The sequence below is a fragment of the Panthera uncia genome (genome assembly GCF_023721935.1).
Source record: "Panthera uncia isolate 11264 chromosome C1 unlocalized genomic scaffold, Puncia_PCG_1.0 HiC_scaffold_3, whole genome shotgun sequence".
In the NCBI taxonomy this organism is placed as follows: domain Eukaryota; kingdom Metazoa; phylum Chordata; class Mammalia; order Carnivora; family Felidae; genus Panthera; species Panthera uncia.
Genome location: NW_026057584.1, coordinates 43,843,275 through 43,862,084, shown reverse-complemented (window position 1 = coordinate 43,862,084; position 18,810 = coordinate 43,843,275). Strand labels below are relative to the sequence as shown.

The window sequence follows — 18,810 nt, the reverse complement described above, 5'->3', positions numbered from 1 at the left end:
TATTATTGTCTAACAAACACATATGATGATGATGTGCTACTGGACTGTGAACAGACAAGAAAACATCTTTGAAAATACATGAAGAAAATTACATTTAAACACCTATTACAATTTAAAAAACTCTTACTGTGTCATAAACTCTTATTTAAACTTGAAAAATATACAGAGGGATATTTTAGTAACCTAATGAAAAATTATATACCTCAAAGTACTAGCTAGTCTTATTCTCAATAGTGAAGCAAGAGGGGCACTCATAGTAAAAAAAAAAGTAATAACACAAGGGGACAACTATTGATCATCATGAGTATTTATGATTGTTTCATCAATGTAATGATATTTTCAAAAACAGATATAAATATTGGAAAAGAGACTACAGTATCATTATTTGTAGGTTGATATGCTTACCCACCTGGAAAATTCTGAGAATTAAGCAAAAGGATACCATAATAAAGGATTTCTAGAAGTTAGCCGTCTTTCCTATTTATATTTTAGGCCACTTAAAAAAAAATAAATAGATACATATAGATAAGTGGGTTAAATTATTTACCTTTTGAGAGAGACAGTGAGAGTGGGGGAGAGGCAGAGAGAGATGGAGAAAGAGAGAATCCCAAGCAGGCACTGCCAGCACAGAGCCCGACACAAGGGTTGAAACTATGAAACGATGAGATCATGACCTGATCCAGAACCAAGAGCTGGACGCTCAACCAACTGAGCCACCCAGGCACCTCAGCCATCTTTTGAGTCTAGTATAAATAGCACTTTCTCCATGAAGCCAAAGCCAAGGAAAGAAGGGATGGTGGCAACGGGAGCTAAAAGGAACCAACCTCATCACACTTGTCACCTACAATTTATACATTTATTATCATCCATTTATCTGACAAATATTTATCACCTCTCCCTCCATGGCCCTTCCGTTTCCTCCCACATGAGACCACCAATCTCCAAAGCTTGGTGTTTATCCTCCCACCTTTCTCTATGCTCATACAAGCCAATTCTATGAGTCAGCTTCTGTGATGCAGTAACAGGGGTATGGGAGGGCTGCTAGTTGCATCTAGTATCTATTCTGTCCACTGGTCATGGTAATAGAATTTTAATCTGTGCATATGCCACTAAAGACTATATTTCTCAGGCTTCCTTGCAGCTAGATATGGCTGAACACTGAGTTCTGCCACTGGGATTTAAGTGTAATATGTACCTTCTAGCCATGTTCTTAAAAGAAAGGAACATGCCTTCCCCTTCTTGTTTCTCTTTCTCGATGACTGGAATGTGAATACGATGGGAAGAGTTGGAGAAGGCATGTTGGAGTTTGAGATGAGAGCTTTATGTTGAAAGTGACAGAACAATAAGATCAAAGGAACATAAACCTCCTGGTCCCCAACACCACTGAGCCACCTATTTATGTAAACTTTTATAAGGGAGGGAAACACTTTCATCGTGTTTGAACCACCATATGTTGACTGTTACTATGCTAACACAAATAATACAACTCTCGAACAAGACATGTTGTTCCCGGTTTTTGTTGTTGTTGTTGTTTTTTAATTTTTTTTTAACGTTTTATTTATTTTTGAGACAGAGAGAGACAGAGCATGAACGGGGGAGGGGCAGAGAGAGAGGGAGACACAGAATCGGAAGCAGGCTCCAGGCTCTGAGCCATCAGCCCAGAGCCCGACGCGGGGCTCGAACTCACGGACTGCGAGATCGTGACCTGAGCTGAAGTCGGATGCTTAACCGACTGAGCCACCCAGGCGCCCCTGTTCCCGGTTTTTAAGGAGCTCATGGTCCACCATGGAAGACAAACAAGTCATTAAAATGCTATTTTGTAAGTGCCATATTAGAGAAGGCACCAGGTACATGAAGCCCTTAAAGGGCAAAAAGCCTAGTCTACAGGGATATAATGTTTTTATATGGCATCTGAAGGAAGGAAGCTGGAGTGGTATCTACTCAATCCTGCTTAAAAAAAACTTCTCTAGGCTTCAGTGACAATACCTTTCTGAATTTCCTCCTCCTTCTACGGCTGATCCTTCTTTGTCCCTCCTCCCACACCAACTGACTTTTTCAAAGATTCTCGCATATATTCTCTCTCCAGGTGATCCCCTTCATTCCCATGATTATACACAGCACCTCAGTGCTGATACCTGCTGAGTCCAGCCCTCTCTTTTGAGCTTTAGACTCATATATTTAATTGCCTACTTCACAGTTCCACCTGCATGTCTTACAAGCATCTCAATGCAGTATGCCAAAATGCGAACTCTTCTTTTCTTCCCTCCAACCCACTCCTCCCACAGTCTTCTCCCTCTCAGTAAAGGTTATCACCATCCACCCAGTTTGCGTGAGCCAGAAACTTGTGAGTCATTCTTGCCGCCTCCTTTCCCTTGCCTCCCACACCCAAAACATCACCAAGTGTGCTGATACATTTCCAAACACTCTGTCTCAAATCCATCCACTTTCTCCAGCCCCAACGCTACCACTCTGCTCTAAGCTACTGTTAATCTCTCTTCTCACCAATGGCTGTTTTCTAAATGAGTCTCACTTCCTTCTGTCCTCTCAGTGCCATTCTTCACATAATAGCCACTTCCAGATCTTTTAAAGGTACAAATCAGACCTCTTAAATGTCCCTCAATGGATCCCATTGAATGTAAATTGAAATCCAAAATGCTTAACAGGAGGCACAGGTTTCTGCCTAAACTGCCTCGGCCAACTTCTCCAACCTAATCTCTTGACATTTACCTTTAGCTCCCCACTCACTTTTTTTTTTAATATGAAATTTATTGTCAAATTGGTTTCCATACAACACCCAGTGCTCATCCCAACAGGTGCCCTCCTCAATGCCCATCACCCATCCTCCCCTCCCTCCCACTCCCCATCAACTTTCAGTTTATTCTCAGTTTTTAAGAGTCTCTTATGGTTTGGCTCTCTCCCTAACTTTTTTTTTTCTTTCCCCTCCCCCATGGTCTTCTGTTAAGTTTCTCAGGATCCACATAAGAGTGAAAACATATGGTATCTGTCTCTGTATGACTTATTTCACTTAGCATAACACTCTCCAGTTCCATCCACGTTGCTACAAAAGGCCATATTTCATTCTTTCTCATTGCCAAGTAGTATTCCATTGTGTATATACATCACAATTTCTTTATTCATTCATCAGTTGATGGACATTTAGGCTCTTTCCATAATTCGGCTATCATTGAAAGTGCTGCTATAAACACCAAAGCTGAACTCTTTGCTGCCTCAGAGCTGCCTATTCTGTGGGGCAAGGTCTGCCCAGAACTCTTCCCGGCCCTCTCCTCAGGTCTTAGTTTACTACTTCCTCAGAGGACTTTCATATCCTCCAATCTAAATTACACCCCTCCATTTTTCTTTTGCATAGTACCTTGTTTTCCTGCCTGTGCAAGACTGCTCGTTGACTTCCCAAATCTACTCACCATTTCTTTTGTAGTAATAGAATTTAGCTGTGCATATGGCTGCTCAGCTAAACTAGACTTCCCTCCTTTGCACCTAGATGTAGATATGTGACCATTTCCGCCAAGGGGAAATGCATGGATACAATGTGTACAAACACTGGGGCTTCCCTTTAAGTGACTGGGCTTATGCTTCCCCATCCCATGTACTGGGAATGGTGGGACCTAAAGGAGTCACCTTGGAGAGATGGAATCCATGTGTTGTATGGATGATGGGGACACACTAATAACCTTGGCCTGCCTACTTATAGATGGTTACATGAGAAAAAAAATTTTTAATCATATTTAACTACTAGAATTTTGAATCTCTTTGTTATGGTCAAGGGACTTTGGATGGGATTTAAGTAGAGGAGTAAGGTCTGCTGGTACCACATCTAGGAGGCCTGACACAATATGAGTGGTCTCCCATGGTATTATGCAGCACCGTGGGACTGCAAAGAAGTGACATAGGTCAGATGTTTTTAAACATTATTTGGGTTGCAATAGGAAAACTGATTGGATGAGAGCACACATTAAAGCAAAGAGGCCCAATAAATGGTTATTATAAGGTAGAGGAGAGAACCTCATGGATGAGCTTAAAACAGGGACAGAAAACAGAAGACAAATTCCTGAGATATTCTGAAAGATGGTCTCCAGAGGGCTTGGTGTTGACTGGGTGTGGCAGGCAAAGTCATTGCCCCCTAGGGATGCCAACGTCCTCATCCCAGGAACCTGTGAATATGTCACCTTACAAGGCCAAAAGGAATTTGCAGGTGTGATTAAGTTAAGGCTCTTAAAAATAGACTCTTAACTATAGAGAAGAAACTGATGGTTACCAGAAGGGAGGTGGGTGGGGGATGGGCCAAATGGGTGATAAGTAATAAGGAGGGCACTTGTACTGGGTGCTATATGCCAGTGATAAATCACTAAATCCTACACCTGAAGCTAATATTACTCTGTATGTTAACTAACTGGAATTTAAATAAAAACTCAAAAAACAAAAAAGTTAAGGCTCCTGATAGGAGAAGACTATCCTGGATTATCAGGATGAACCCAGTGTCATCACAAGGGTCCTTAAAGGAAGGAGGCATGGAAGGTCAGAGCCAGGAAGCAATGTCACAACTGAAGCAGAAGTTAGAGTGGGGGGCTCTGAAGATGGAAGGAAGGCTCCTTCCATAAGCCAAGGAATGTGAGCAACCTTGAGAATCTGCAAAGGTAAAGCAGGGGGTTCTTCCGTAAAGTCTACAGATGGAAGACACTTGAAGACACCTTGATTTTAGCTCAGTAACACCCATTTTGGACTTCAGACTTCTAGACTATAAGACAGTAAATTTGTGTTGCTTTGATCTGCTAAGTGTGTGGTAATTTAGTATCGCAGCAATAAGAAACGAATACAGTGAGTATGAGGGTAAGGGTGAAAGGGGCGTCAAGTATGAGGCACCTGTACAACTGGGTGGATGACCATTTGGGAATCCAGAAGTAAGAGTGAGTGGGGAGGGGCAGAAGCCAACGAAGGGCTGATGTGGGACTCAGGGCCTGTGAAACAACCTACTGGACAATTGGCCACATGGATCTGGCACTCAGGAGAAAAGCTGCCCCAGAGAAGCATAGGGAAGAGCAAGCACAGGGAAAAAACAAAAACAAAAACAAAAAAACAGAAGAAAGAAAGGCCTAGAACAAAAGACAAGTGTTGTATACAAAGGGGAGTGGCTAAAGAGGAAAAGAAAAACCCAGGGGACGTGGGTCACAAAAATCAGAGGAAGGGAGAGTTTCAAGGAGGGAATAGTCAATGCAGTAGGTCCTCCCTTATCGACAGGGGATAAACTTTGAGACCCTGAATGGATGCTTGAAAAACAGATGGGGGCCCTGGGTGGCTCAGTCAACTAAGCATCTGACTCTTGATTTAGGCTCAGGTCATGATCTCCCGGTTCATGGGATAGAGCCCCATATCTGGCTCTGTGCTAACAGCACACAGCCTGCTTGGGATTCTCTCTCTCCCTTACTCTCCCTCTCTCTCAAAATAAATACATAAACTTAAAAAAAAAAGTGGTGAAAAAAAAAAGCGCGGATAGTACCAAACTCTATACTGTTTTTTCCTATGCATACAAATTTATGATAAAGTTTAATTCATAAATTAAGCACAGTAAGAGATAAACAACATTAACCAATACTAAAATAGAACAATTAGAGCAGTATACTGTAATAAAAGTTATGTGAATGTGGTGTCTCTTTCAAAATATTGGATAGTACTCACCCTCCTTGTGATGATGAGAGATGATAAAATGCCTAAGTGAGGAGACAGAGTGAGGTGAACGATATAGGCCTTGCAACGTACCATAGGCTACTATTAAGGATCATGTGCTTCCAGACCTTGGTTAGACCTCGGGTAATGGAAACTCAGGAAAGCAAAACCGCTGATAAGGGGGACTACTGTTGTGTCCAATGATGCTAACAGGTGGACAGAGAAAAGCGGATGACACCATTTGCATGTATGTAAAACCCCCAACCCTCCACATGTGAATATAGGTTATTTCTAAATATTTCTAAGAGTGAAGAAGGTCTGGTTAAGAGCCGGGGCCCTGAAGCTGGATGACCTTGGTTTGCGTGTGGATTCCACCACTTAGTGGTGTGACCTTGGTCAAGTCACTTAACTTTTACAGGCACCGGTTTTCTCATTTGTAAAATGGGATAATAACAGTAGCTACTTGTATGTGACTCTTGTAAGAATTAAATGAATGAATATATGGAAAGTGCCTGGCATCAGGGTAAGTCCTGTATTAGCTATTATTATTATTATCACATATAGTGATGTGTTTGCTTTGTTATTTAAGAATAATAAATTCTGCCAAAGGAAATAGGAGACACAAACATTATAAGGGGGAAATATAAAACTGAAGTAGAAGCAAATAGCTTGTGAGAGAAAGTACATAGTATGTATGTGAACTGAACACAGAGGAAAGGATAGAAGGTCCAAGTACGCACCAAATACTCTTGATGCAATAAACATTCAGGAAGCACATGAGACACTCAATATTAGGAATAATACATTAAAATGGTTAAAAAGGCTAAAATCACTACTCACTGGTAATACCTGCATGGCTTCCACTTGTTCTTTGCCTGACAAATGCAGTTAAAAGCCATAGCTACTGGTCAGGCTAAATGGTGAGCAGGAACGGTGGCCAGACACCTGGTTCCTGTGCCTCAGTACAGAAAGCATATGTTGGCTCTGGCACCAGGCATCTCCTATCTGGCAAGTCCCCTTGTTGCACCTCAGTGATGGTCCTTGTAACCCCACCAACAACACAAGGAAGGCTGAATCAAGGAGAGAAGGGGAGAGAAAGGCACATTTCATAAAACATACCACCTCACGTGTACCCTATCCTAAGTGTGTTAATCTACCCTCTCTTTTCCCCCTGGTTTCTTACCCTGTATTGTAAATTGATTCAAAAAGCATGTGACATCAACATCTTAATTTGGGGAACCTTTCTGTGCAGGGACCTCTGGGATAGCCCACCTGGCAGTGTACTTGGAAGCTAACCACAACACCCATTCGGTACCCCACGGGGGTAGGGAGATGAAGGGTAGCAGACTTTTCTTTGGTGCATGTGTGCATCTTATACTGAAAAGGGAGGGGGCTGCCAGGAAAAAAAAAATCCTGCCAAACAGGGCCAATGAAAACAAGATTTTCTGCTATGCTGACCCTTGAGGCTATCCCGTCCTACTTGAAATAGAAACACCAGCTTACATCTCTAGGATGATTTGGCTTCACTTTTCAACATGGACCTGCCTTTGAGCATCTTTGGTTTAAGAACTACCCTATTTTCCTACAATTTGTTCCTGTTCTCCTTTCCCCCTCCTTCCATATGTAGGAGAGAACGTGAACGGTGTTAGATGTGGAATCTGTTCACTTTCCTCTCCCCACTTTTTAAGGTTGCTTCTTTAATAGCTAGACAGAAGAGGATGGTAATTCTATCATGATAGCTACCAACTGGATACTTTGTGAGCTGTCTGTTCCAATAATGCAGTAGGAAGCCGTCTAAAGGCCATACTAGACCCAAATATCTCATTCTCTAACAACCACCTAATCTCTTTCATTTGAAATTTCAGCATTCACGGCCTTTGTTTTGCTTTTCTGCAAAAGTACTGCGACTAGATTTATCATGAGGCTAATGTCGCTTAGGCTTCAGAACTCTTCCTGGGGTCCAGGAGGGGCTACAGTGACTTGTATTCGTAATTTTGTTTTATTAATTTATCTCTAAATAGGGACCTCAAATCCCAAAGTTTCTCATCATATCTCATCAATAGGATTTCGTGGTTAAATCCTGGAAATGAAAGAAGACTTCTCTCCCTTTTATTTAGTGATTTTTGGATAGGTCACATTAAATTTCAGCCTCGGTTTTATCAGTTCTAAGTAATAGTACTATCTGTACCTTTAGGACTATGGTAAGGTTAAATGGCCCTTAAACAGTGTTTCATATATTAGAAATGTTCATAAATGTAAGTTGCCATTATCGTTGTTGTTTATTGCCAGGACAAGACCAGAAGCTCCCTGCGAACGCTACGTGGCACCCCCAGAGCCCATCAAGGGCTCACAAAAATACTTACAGAGGGAATGCTACCTTTTACAACCACTCCACTCTCCCCACCTTCCCAGCGGGTCTAACCAGAAATACAACTTGCATTACGTTCTTAGTGCGACACGCGCGGTTACCTCCTTCAGCAACGCGCCAGATACTCAGTAACACCTTCCCAATTTGAAACGCTGATGTAGCTCCTGTGTATCCTACCCCCGCGAGTCCAGAAACCCATGCCGTTTGCCTCCAGTCCCCTGCCCCTTCCTCTCTCCCTGGTCAACTGAGGACAGTCTGCCATGCTCGGGACCAGAGGCTCTGAGATAGCTCCCTAAGAGCGTCAGCACTCTGTCTGCGCTTAATAAGCGCTCGATAAACGCCAAGGATGTAGATTCCCAAGCAGGCCGCCATCTCCTCCCCGCACCCTCCCCCGGGAGCGAGGCCTGCATCACTAGCCTGGGGAGGGAGCCGGGGCGGGGTGGGGTCGGCTGGGGTGCGGGGATAGAACCTGCGTCTGCTTTCCCCAGCCCTGCGCGCTTCCCCGGCAAGGCTGGTTCCGGGGGTCCCCCGGGGCCGGCGGGGCGGGCGGGAGGCCGGGAGGAGCGGCCGCCGACGCATCCGCCGCCGCCGCAGGAGGCGGAGCGCTGCACCTGGCGGCGGGTGCTCGGCGCTCAGCCCTGAAGCGGGTCCAGCTGGTAGCCAGCGGCGGAGGCACCCGGCCGTGGAGGAGGAGGAGGAAAGGTCGCCCCGGAGGGTGCGCTCGGTTCGCCGCTGCGGGTCGCCCCAATCGGCCCGCATCCCTCGGCCGCGCCCCGCCCGCCGCAGCCCCCGAGGAGCCAGCGACCCGCCCGAGATGGTGCGCGACGCCCCGACAGCCGCCGCCCCGGCGCCCCAAGCCGCCGCCCCGCGCCGGGGGGAGATGGCTCCCCGCGCCCCGCGCAGCTGAACGCCAGCGCCGCCCGCAGCAGGTGAGTCGGGGCCCGGTGCGCGGGGAGGGGGCGCTCGGCGGGGGCGGCCCAGCAGCCCCACCCAAGCTTTCCCCTGCGGGGGCCGGGCCTGAGGGCGGAGAGCCCCCCTCCGGCGCGCGCACACCTGCTGTCGGGGGAAGGGGGCCTCGGAGGCGCTGCTCCCGGGGCGGGCAGGTGTGGGTGTCTCGGTTCCCAGTCCCGCTCGCCCGTCGCTCCCTCCCTCCTAGCCTCCCTCCCCTCGGCTTCTGTGTCGGCTGTCATCTTTATAGGGCGCTGGGGAGGCAGCAGCCGGCACCCCCGGCGCCCGGCGCTGGCAGCACTTCCGCAAACGTAACTGGAGTAGGGAAAACAAAGGCGCTGCCGGAGGGAGCCCTAGCCGGGCGCAGGCAGCAGCAGGGGGTGGGGGTGGGGGTGGGGGTGCAGGCAGAGGGCTGGGCCCCGAAGGCCAAGCCATTCTCCGCCCGCTCCCACCGGCGCCCTTGCCATAAACATCCTTGGGGGAAAGGAGGAGGCGAGAACCTCCGTACGGCCCCAGTGAAAGAACGTGGCCGCCCGTGTGCGGGGAGGAAATTGACAGCGTCTGATTCCCCAGGTGAAAAAAATACAAAAATATACCTCCCCCGCACCACCCCCCCCCCTGCACCCCACCCCATGCCTGCTACCACCTCCTGCTTCTTTACTTAACTAAAGTCTAACATGGTGTAACATGTCCCTAGAGCTCTTGGAGGTGCTAATGGGGGTTACTAGCCTTTCTCGGTCCTATTTATTCCCTACATAGCTCGCTGTTAAATTTAAGTAGGATACTGAAAAATTTCAAACGCAACTTACCCCTTCATCTACCTCTTCCCCACGTAGAGAGACTGGTGGGTTAATTACCCTTAAGGCAGGTACACGGTGCATTTTGCCTCTCCCATACACGTTCACAGCCACAAACATTTCCTTTTCATCCAAAAATATTTAGTAAACATCTTACAGAGCTCCTGGAGCAGAAAAAACCCTGCCTAATTGTTGTAAGAAAAAACCTTAAATTAAGGCGTTGAGTTTCTAATTCCTATTGGTGTCTACATAGTTGTATGTCCTTGGGCACATCACATCTTCCCCAGCCTCAGTTTTTTCACATGTAGAAGGAGATGGTTGGATGGTATGGTGGCCAGGTTTGCCTTTAATTGTTCTAGAAGTTCAGGATTTTGTGGAAATCCAGCCTTTTCAATATAGATGGATATAAGGGATGGGTGGACAGTTAACCAACAACATATGTGTATTTAGTAGATTCCTGGTGTCTGCAGGGCATCCCTTCCCTAAGAGACTGGGAGCCAGCTAAAGGTGTATGCATCATCGATTGTTTGTTAACTAAAAGGAGAGGATAGGAACCCTAGTCATTGGGAAGATTGACTTTTGACACATTAAGCTGCTGGTCATTAGCAGACATGCAAGATATTTTCAGTTACTTAGTGATAGTCAGATGGCTTGTGTTTATCACAGGTTGGAAGTGAAATTTAGGATTGCTTAGGAGGAGGCTGGGACATTGCTGTTTAGCCCAGTGCATGACACTGGGGGAGTAGGACAGAGGATCCTGTTTCAATAAGGCATTAAAGCTACTAGGCATGTTTACAGTAATTTAGGCTCTTTCTGTTTCTATACAAATAAGGCAAACTAAAACACAAAGGTAAAACAGCAAGGTTTGCATGTGTTCGGTGGTACAAGGTATTGGATCGCCAAGTCCATCTGGATTGTTGACAGTAATAAGGCATTTTTTGAGCACTTAACTATGTTCAAAACACAATCTTACACACTTAATTTCTAGATCTCTGAGAGATGAGTCTTTTCCCCAGCATTGTGAGTGACGAAAAGGAAGCTGAGAAGAGTTAAAGAATGTACACAAACCACATAATCGGTGAGAGGTGGAATTAGGTTTGACTCCATGTTTCTGGCTCCAAAGCCTGGGAAGTTTCCACAACGTGTGCCTCCTTATTCAGGACCCATTGGGCCTCACCACCTAAGCCGGTGCCCTCTTTTGCTTTCTGCCTTTGAAAATTAGCTACATTTCAATGTACGTGTATTACATATGGTAACAGTTTTCTATGTAAGATCAATATTTATATTGCAGGCATATTAATGCAAATATATTTACCCATTTCTCACCATTTTTAGGTTGGAGGCAAGTGTAAGTACATGAAAATGATCAAAGATAAATTTAGTTTTAGGCAGACAGGATTTTTTGTTTTACTTCTGTTGATATTCAGTAAGTCTTGACTTAGCAATTGCATTGTAGGGAAAGGGAGAGATGGAATAAATGTAAATGTGTCTGTTAGCCACTTTGATACATTGTCGGGAAGAATCAAGATACAGTTAAGTGAAAAAGGCATTTGAAAAAGATTTATATGCAGATACTTAACGGTGCATACAGGCACACATACGCCTCGCCTCATTGTCCGCAAACCGTTGACATTGACTACTTGAAGGAAGTGGGATGGGGTGATGGAAAGAGGGTGCTTTTCTTTTTTCCTTATGAGGTTATGTTTGGGTTATTTATTTATTTATTTATTTTTTATTTATTTTTTTTATGTTTGGGTTTTTTAAAAGGGCCTGTATAGCCTGATTTTTTTTGCCCTAAGTCCCGAAGGACACACTGTGTGTAGTACTTGGCCCTAGCGATGATTTCAGTTAACATTTGCTTTGTAGTTGGGTTTTCATTCTCCGTATTTAGAAGACACTTATTTATCACTTTGTGAAGTGGCACTGTCTTAATTTAGTTGGCCAGGAAGCTTTTGGAAACTCTCAGAGTCATTTGTTACGACAGTGATTTATTGGTGCAGAGCCCAAAGCAGAAAACCAAACCAAAACAAATAACTGAAATGTTAAACAACTAAACCTTGAGCCTATATATTAATATGTATTTGCTATAGATATTGAAACTTGTCTTGCTAGTCAGTGGCTCTAAATAGCTCCCAGCACACCCACACCCCTACCCCTACCTCAGTACCCACAAAAACTACCCAGAGTGTTGTATTAAAAGTAGCCTCCTTCCGGCTTGGTCTAATGTCATGTAAATGCAGCTAAGCAGGGGATGTGCTGATGATTGTGTGGAAGGGAGGTTTGAGGCTCAGAGATGTTAAAGAGAACCCTGTATTCCCTTAGGTTCTGGTGGTGCTGCTGCACTTAGGCAGCGGGGGAGGGGTGGAATGGGAGAGGATGGGCCAGATGGAGTGAAATTGAGGCTCTGAGAAAAACCATATTCCAGAGGTATGAGAGAGGATTGAATAAAGGAGGGCTAAGACACCTTTTTTGACATTTGTCGTGGTGTGTGTTTGAGAAGACAAATTCAGAGAACATTTTGCAAATAGAAAACCGGAAAGTCCAACTTGAATAACTCTGAGGGTACGCTTTGATCTGAGGCCAAGAGTGGGATTGGGGTAGAGTGGGAGACTGGCCCTCATGAGTCAGCAGAGGCCAGAGGGAGCTCTGGCCTGGCTTTGTGGAGGATAAAAGGAGAACTAGAAAGAGGAACTGGTGTTGTCTCAACAAGCCTGATTTGTGGGTTAACTGTGCCAAGGGAAAGTGAGTAAGGAGCCTGAGGTGGTAGTTAGCTGCCTGTGTGGCTCTGTAGACAGACATCCACTGCACAGCTCGGTGCCCTCTGTTTTCCACAAGCTGCCTCCCTGTGGGCCCTTCTGCCCATGGGGTGCAGAGTAGGGATGTGGCCAGCAGAGGAACCCCGGAACAGTGGAGGAGTGGGGCCCTATGAGCCATGTGGCAAATTCTTCTCTTGTAACTGCACTGGGTACTTTAGGGACAAGGTTAAGGTAGAATTGGCCCCAAGGTAAACAAGGCCTGTCTCCAGCATAGTTAAGCTTCTGCAGCTATTATGAGTGCCTTCGTAATTCTGTTTTAAGATAATTTATGTGGAGTTGTGTTTATTGGACAAATGGAACCCAAACTCACCTTTGTGAGGGAGTTTGAATAAAAAATTTTATTGTTGGGGTGCCTAGGTGGCTCAGTTGGTTAAGCGTCCAACTTTGACTCAGGTCATGATGTCTGTCACAGCTCGTGAGTTCCAGCCCCGCATCAGGCTCTGTGCTAACAGCTCGGAGCCTGGAGCCTGCTTCAGATTCTGCATCTCCCTCTCTGTCTGCCCCTCCCCTGTCTCTCTCTGAGACACGCTCTGTCTCTCTCTCTCTCAAAAATAAACATTAAAATTTTTTTAAAAATTAAAAAATAAAAGATTTTATTGTTATGCTTCCCTAGGGTAAAAATAACACACATTTTAATTTATTTACTACATAATCAGGTTCCCTATATATATATATATATATATATATATATATATATATTTTTTTTTAACGTTTATTTATTTTTGAGACAGAGAGAGACAGAGCATGGACGGGGGAGGGTCAGAGAGAGGGAGACACAGAATCCGAAACAGGCTCCAGGCTCCGAGCTGTCAGCACAGAGCCCGACGCGGGGCTTGAACTCACGGACCGTGAGATCATGACCTGAGCCGAAGTCGGCCGCTCAACTGACTGAGCCACCCAGGCGCCCCAGGTTCCCTGTATTTTGAAGGTATGATATCTTTTTTAAAATTATTTTTTGTTGAAGTATAGCAGACATACAGTGTTACATTAGTTTCAGGTGTATAGCGTAGTGATTCAACAAGTCTGTACCTTAAGCAGTGGTTACCACAATAAGTATAGTTACCATGTGCTTCCTTACAAAGTTGTGGCAGTATTATTGACTATATTCCCTATGCTGTACTTTTCATTGCCATGACTTATTTATTTTATAAGTGGAAATTTGTATTTCTTAATCCCCTTTACCTATTTTGTCCATCCTTTCAACATCCCTCCCCTCTGGCAACCACCAGTTCTCTGTATTTATGAGTATGATTCTATTTTTTGTTTGTTCATTTGTTTTGTTTTTTAAACTCTACATGTAAGTGAAATCATATGGTATTTGTCTTCCTGTCTGACTTATTTCACTTAGGATAAGACCCTCTAGGTCCATCCTTGTTGTTGGGACTGGCAAGATCTCATTCCTTTTTACGGCTGAGTAATATTTCATTGTATATATTGTATATTTCACTTATATATATTCTTTAACCGTTCATTAGTGGACACTTGGGCTACATACCTTGGCTATTGTAAATAATGCTACAGTAAACACAGACATGCATATATCTTTTCCAATTTGTGTTTTCATTTTCTTTGGGTAAACATCCAGCAATAGAATTACTGGATCCTGTGGGAATTCTATTTTCAGTTTTTTGTGGAATCTCCACAGTGTTTTTCATAGTGGCTGCACCAATTTACATTCCATTAACAGTGCACAGGAGTTCCCCTCTTTCCCTCACAAAGATATAAAATCTTTTAAGAAATGTCTCAAAGCCAGGGTGCCTGGGTGGCTCAGTCGGTTGAGCATCCGACTTCAGCTTAGGTCATGATCTCATGGTTTGTGAGCTTGACCCCCACATGGGGCTTTCTGCTGTCAGCACAGAGCCTACTTCGGATCCTCTGTCCCCTTCTCTCTCTGCCCCTCCCCTGCTCATTCTCTCTCTCAAAAATACATAAACATTAAGAAAAAAAAAAAAAAAAAGAATGTCTCAAAGCCCTTAAAACAGGCCTTTTCAGTTGTCTCTTCAAGTGAGCAGGAGCAGCCCAAGGAGAAGCCGACTTCAATTTAGCAACTTGCTGTGACTTTTTACAAACTACAGAATCAAGGGTGCCCTGATTGTCAGTCAGCTACCTTGTACTTAAAATAATGCCTCTTTTATATGTATTTTAAAAGTGATAAATGTGGGGCGCCTGGGTGGCTTGCTCGGTTAAGCGTCTGACTTCGGCTCAGGTCATGATCTCATGGTCTGTGAGTTCGAGCCCCGCGTCGGGCTCTGGGCTGACCGCTCAGAGCGCGGAGCCTGTTTCAGATTCTGTGTCTCCCTCTCTCTCTGCCCCTCCCCTGTTCATGCTCTGTCTCTCTCTGTCTCAAAAATAAATAAATGTTAAAAAAAAAAAAGTGATAAATGCTCAGGGCACCTGGGTGGCTCAGTCAGTTAAGTGTCCGGCTCTTGATTTTTGGCTCAGGTCATGATCCTAGGGTAGTGGGCTCAAGCCCTGTGTCAGCTCCTCACTGAGCATGCAGCCTGCTTGGAATTCTCTCTCTCTCTCTCTCTCTCTCTCTCTCTCTCTCCCTCTCCCTCCCTCCCTCCCTCCCTCCCTCCCTCCCTCTGCCTCTCTCCCCACTCACACTCCCTCTCTCAAAATAAAATAAAACATATTTAAAAGTGATAAAGGCTTATTGGAGGAAAATCCAGCAAAGTGTAAGAAAAAAAATTAAAGTACTCCTCACTTCACAGAAATAGCCCTAGTAACATTTTGTTATTTTCTTCAAGTTTTTTTTTTAAACATATTTCATATGAAGCACATAGACTTACAAGTATAAACTCTTGCAATACATAGGGGTTTTTATCCTGCTTTTTTTTTTTTCACTTAATGTGATGCATATATCATAAGCATTTCTCCATATTCTATTCAGTTCTATTAAGTTCTATTTTTTTATCCTATGGATATAAGTTTGTATTTTTCTCTGACATGGATATGCCACATTTATTTAACTGCTCCTGTTACTGATTGCTTCCTGTGCTTCAGCTTTGATTATTATGAAAAGTACAGAAATGAACATCCTTACACTTAAATCCTTGCATTCTCATGAGAGAATTACAATGAGGGTGCCTGTCAATCTTCATCCTTACCAGCACTGAATATTTTCATTTTCAAAAGTATTGCTAGGGCATGTATGTATTTTTACTTTAATGGGCTAGGTAATAAGTCATTTTCTGAAAGAAATTTATAGCTCATGCTAACTCTCAAGAGTTCTAACAGCGTAAGAAACAATTTTAGATTATATATACTGGAATGTGTTAGGATATAAATTGTTGCTTTAGATAATGGCATTTAGGGGATATAAATAAAAATCATAGATAATAGCTATATGTCTGTAGAAAAATGTATTTTAAATCTTGCAGTCTATATTTTGATCCAAAGTGTAAACTCATAAAATATGTGTCTGAGCACCTAGAAATTCCTAAAATGCCTTATCTTATGGGTAGATCATACTTTCTGTAACCCTCTTAACTTCCTCGCTGTCTTAATGGTGTCAGAATGGTCAAGTAATGACACCAGTCTTTTACTGAATAAGCTTTCATCAAATACCCATTGTAATTATAACATTATTTTACGTGTGTGTGTGTGCATGTTAGTGCTCTAACCTAATGTTATATTACTAATACTTGGAGTTGTGTTTTTATTTCTCCTTATAATTCTTATTTTTACACAGTCTGCTTTTTCAGTGTTCCTAGTATTTTTAGATCTTGAACCTATAGTCCTATACCAATATATTTACCTGAGTGAGTCCTTTTCTGAAAAGATTTGAAAAAAATTGTATCTGTCTCTGTGTATAAAACAGGCATTCACATAACTAGATTGAAAAATAAACCAAGAAGCATTTTAATAGTATTGTAATTCATCTTTTTTTAAACTATTGTATCTTCCATATAAGTTGCTCCTCAAGTATAGCAAGCAAAAATTTATTGAGGAAAATCTTTCTCTAAAACCTGAAGCAAATAACTTCTTTCAGTATCAACCTTTTAGAAATCTTTTGTTTCAGGCTTTGAAAAGATAAGTCTAAGATTTTTCATGTTGGCTTCTTGGCAAAGAAACAAAGATTGCATTTACAGCCACTAAACTAGTAAATAATTCCGTAAGATTAAGTGTTGACTTGTGGTGGTGGCCAGGTTCACCGTGGCCGGCTCTGGTGCTGACCGGGTTACATGAAAGTAGTTACGCTTGGAGGGTCCCTTGTCTGAGAAAATGCATAGAAAGCTAAGAAGAATCACATGAACACTTACTAGAGAAATAAGTGCATGATGGTAGCATCAGTGTACATCCAAAAATGAGTAGAAGGCATAGGCGTGGCCCATTCGTTTTAATGCTTTCAAAGACTTCTGGCAAAGACTCCATGGCTCCCACAGGTTGGAACTGTCACTCTGGAGGAAGCGAGTGGCTGGGATTCCATCCGTGCCCACTGCTGTGGGTAGAGGGGAGTGGTGAGTAGGGAGGCTCTGGACGGGCCTGTCTTGGGAAACATGTTGCTGGCATTCCAGAATTGAAAAATAGAAAGAATTTCCTCTAACTTAAACGTGATGCACTCTGGGGGTGCCTGGCTGGCTCAGTCGGTGGAGCGTGCGACTCTTGATCTCAGGACTGTGAGCTTGGGCCTCACGGTGGGTGTAGAGATTACTTAAAAAATAAAATCTTTAAAAGTAAATAAAAGTTCTGAACTCTGTAACGCCCAGGTTCTTTCAGCACTTGTGCTTCAGTAATCTGGGTACTGCCACTGTGTGGAATATTAGTTCAGTGGGGAGACGGTTTCTAAGTGTCAGCAATTGAAGTGCAACGAATATTGGAAACCCAGCCTATTCATTAGTATGGTTATCCTACACAAGCAATTTCCTTGCCCTTTCTGGCTATTGATCTTTGTTTAGGGAGAGATGACTGTACTTCGGTTCTATTTTTACAAACCTTCTGTGACCCTGCCCCCCCTTAAATCTCTTCATTTTCCTTCCTTTTTAAAAAAATTTTTAAAATGTTTATGCACTTTTGAGAGAGAAACAGATAGACAGAGTGTGAATGGAGGAGAGGCAGAAAGAGAAGACACAGAATCTAAAAGCCTCCAGGCTCTGAACTGTCAGCACAGAGCCCAACGCAGGGCTCAAACTCCTGAACTGAGAGATCATGACCTGAGCTGAAGTCCGATGCTTAACTGACTGAGCCACCCAGGCACTCGTCTTTATTTTCCTTCTTGAGTATCAGCAGCAGCATATTCAGTTACTTTCACTCCCTATTTTGAAACATCCACTGGATTTTGTTGTTGTTGGAGAAACTCACAAGATCGAAATATCTTTTAAAAAACATTCTGTTCATGTTGTGATTTGAACTGTTACTTGTTCTTCACACTAGGCTTGTTTTAAGGCAGGAAGTTTATTTGAAATGTAGAAGGAAATGAGGTTCTGGGGCCTGCTTCAAATTTATACTAGAAGCTACTGGCACAGTATTTAATCAGAAGCCTAAAACAAGAATCTGCTTCCATGATGGTTGATGAAGTCTAAGGACCTAAATTACCAATTTTTAAATGACATTTAGTTGGGTCTTAAGCAAAGTGAAAGTGAAAATCCCCTTGGCATTTTTTATTACTAAAGCCACATTTAGGTTTAAAGACTATTTCCTCCTCCACATCCACACCCAGAAGAGGTGAGAATAACTTGTTCCTTTCACCCTCTTAGCAGTATGAAGGGAAGTATGTTAGCAGTATGAAGAGAAGTAGGATTTCGGCTCCTATCTTTCATGTTTATTATGTTACAAATATAATTAGAATGTTCTTACAGGTGATTACATTTTATTTTATTTTTAAAAAAATTTTTTAAATGTTTGTTTATTTTTGAGAGAGGGAGAGAGACAGAGTGTGAGCAAGGGAGGAGCAGAGAGAGAGGGAGACACAGAATCCGAAACAGGCTCCAGGCTCTGAGCTTTCAGCACAGAGCCCGATGGGGGCTCGAACCCACAAACCATGAGATCATGACCTGAGCTGAAGTCAGATGCTCAACCGACTGAGCCACCCAGGTGCCCCAGGTGACTATATTTTAAATGAAAAGGTATTTCTGGTCTGGAGATACCTAATTATCATTCCAGTCCCTAATCCAACAGTGTGTTTTTGTTTGTTTGTTTGTTTGTTTGTTTGTTACATTTATTCATTTTTGAGAGACAGCACAAGTAGTGGAGGGGCAGA

The 18,810-nt window shown here is 43.4% G+C and overlaps 1 protein-coding gene across 2 annotated transcripts in view; it reads left to right on the top strand.

The window, feature by feature from the left end:
• The first annotated feature begins 8,488 nt into the window (after positions 1–8,488).
• MFSD6 (major facilitator superfamily domain containing 6) overlaps positions 8,489–18,810 on the top strand; it is a 79,804-nt gene continuing 69,482 nt past the window's right edge. Inside the window, exon 1 of one of the 2 annotated variants that reach the window (XM_049615317.1) lies at positions 8,489–8,976. The gene's annotated coding sequence lies outside the window, so the exon portion shown is untranslated. The remainder of the gene's footprint in view (positions 8,977–18,810) is intronic. The other variant, XM_049615315.1, reaches the window with a different exon arrangement.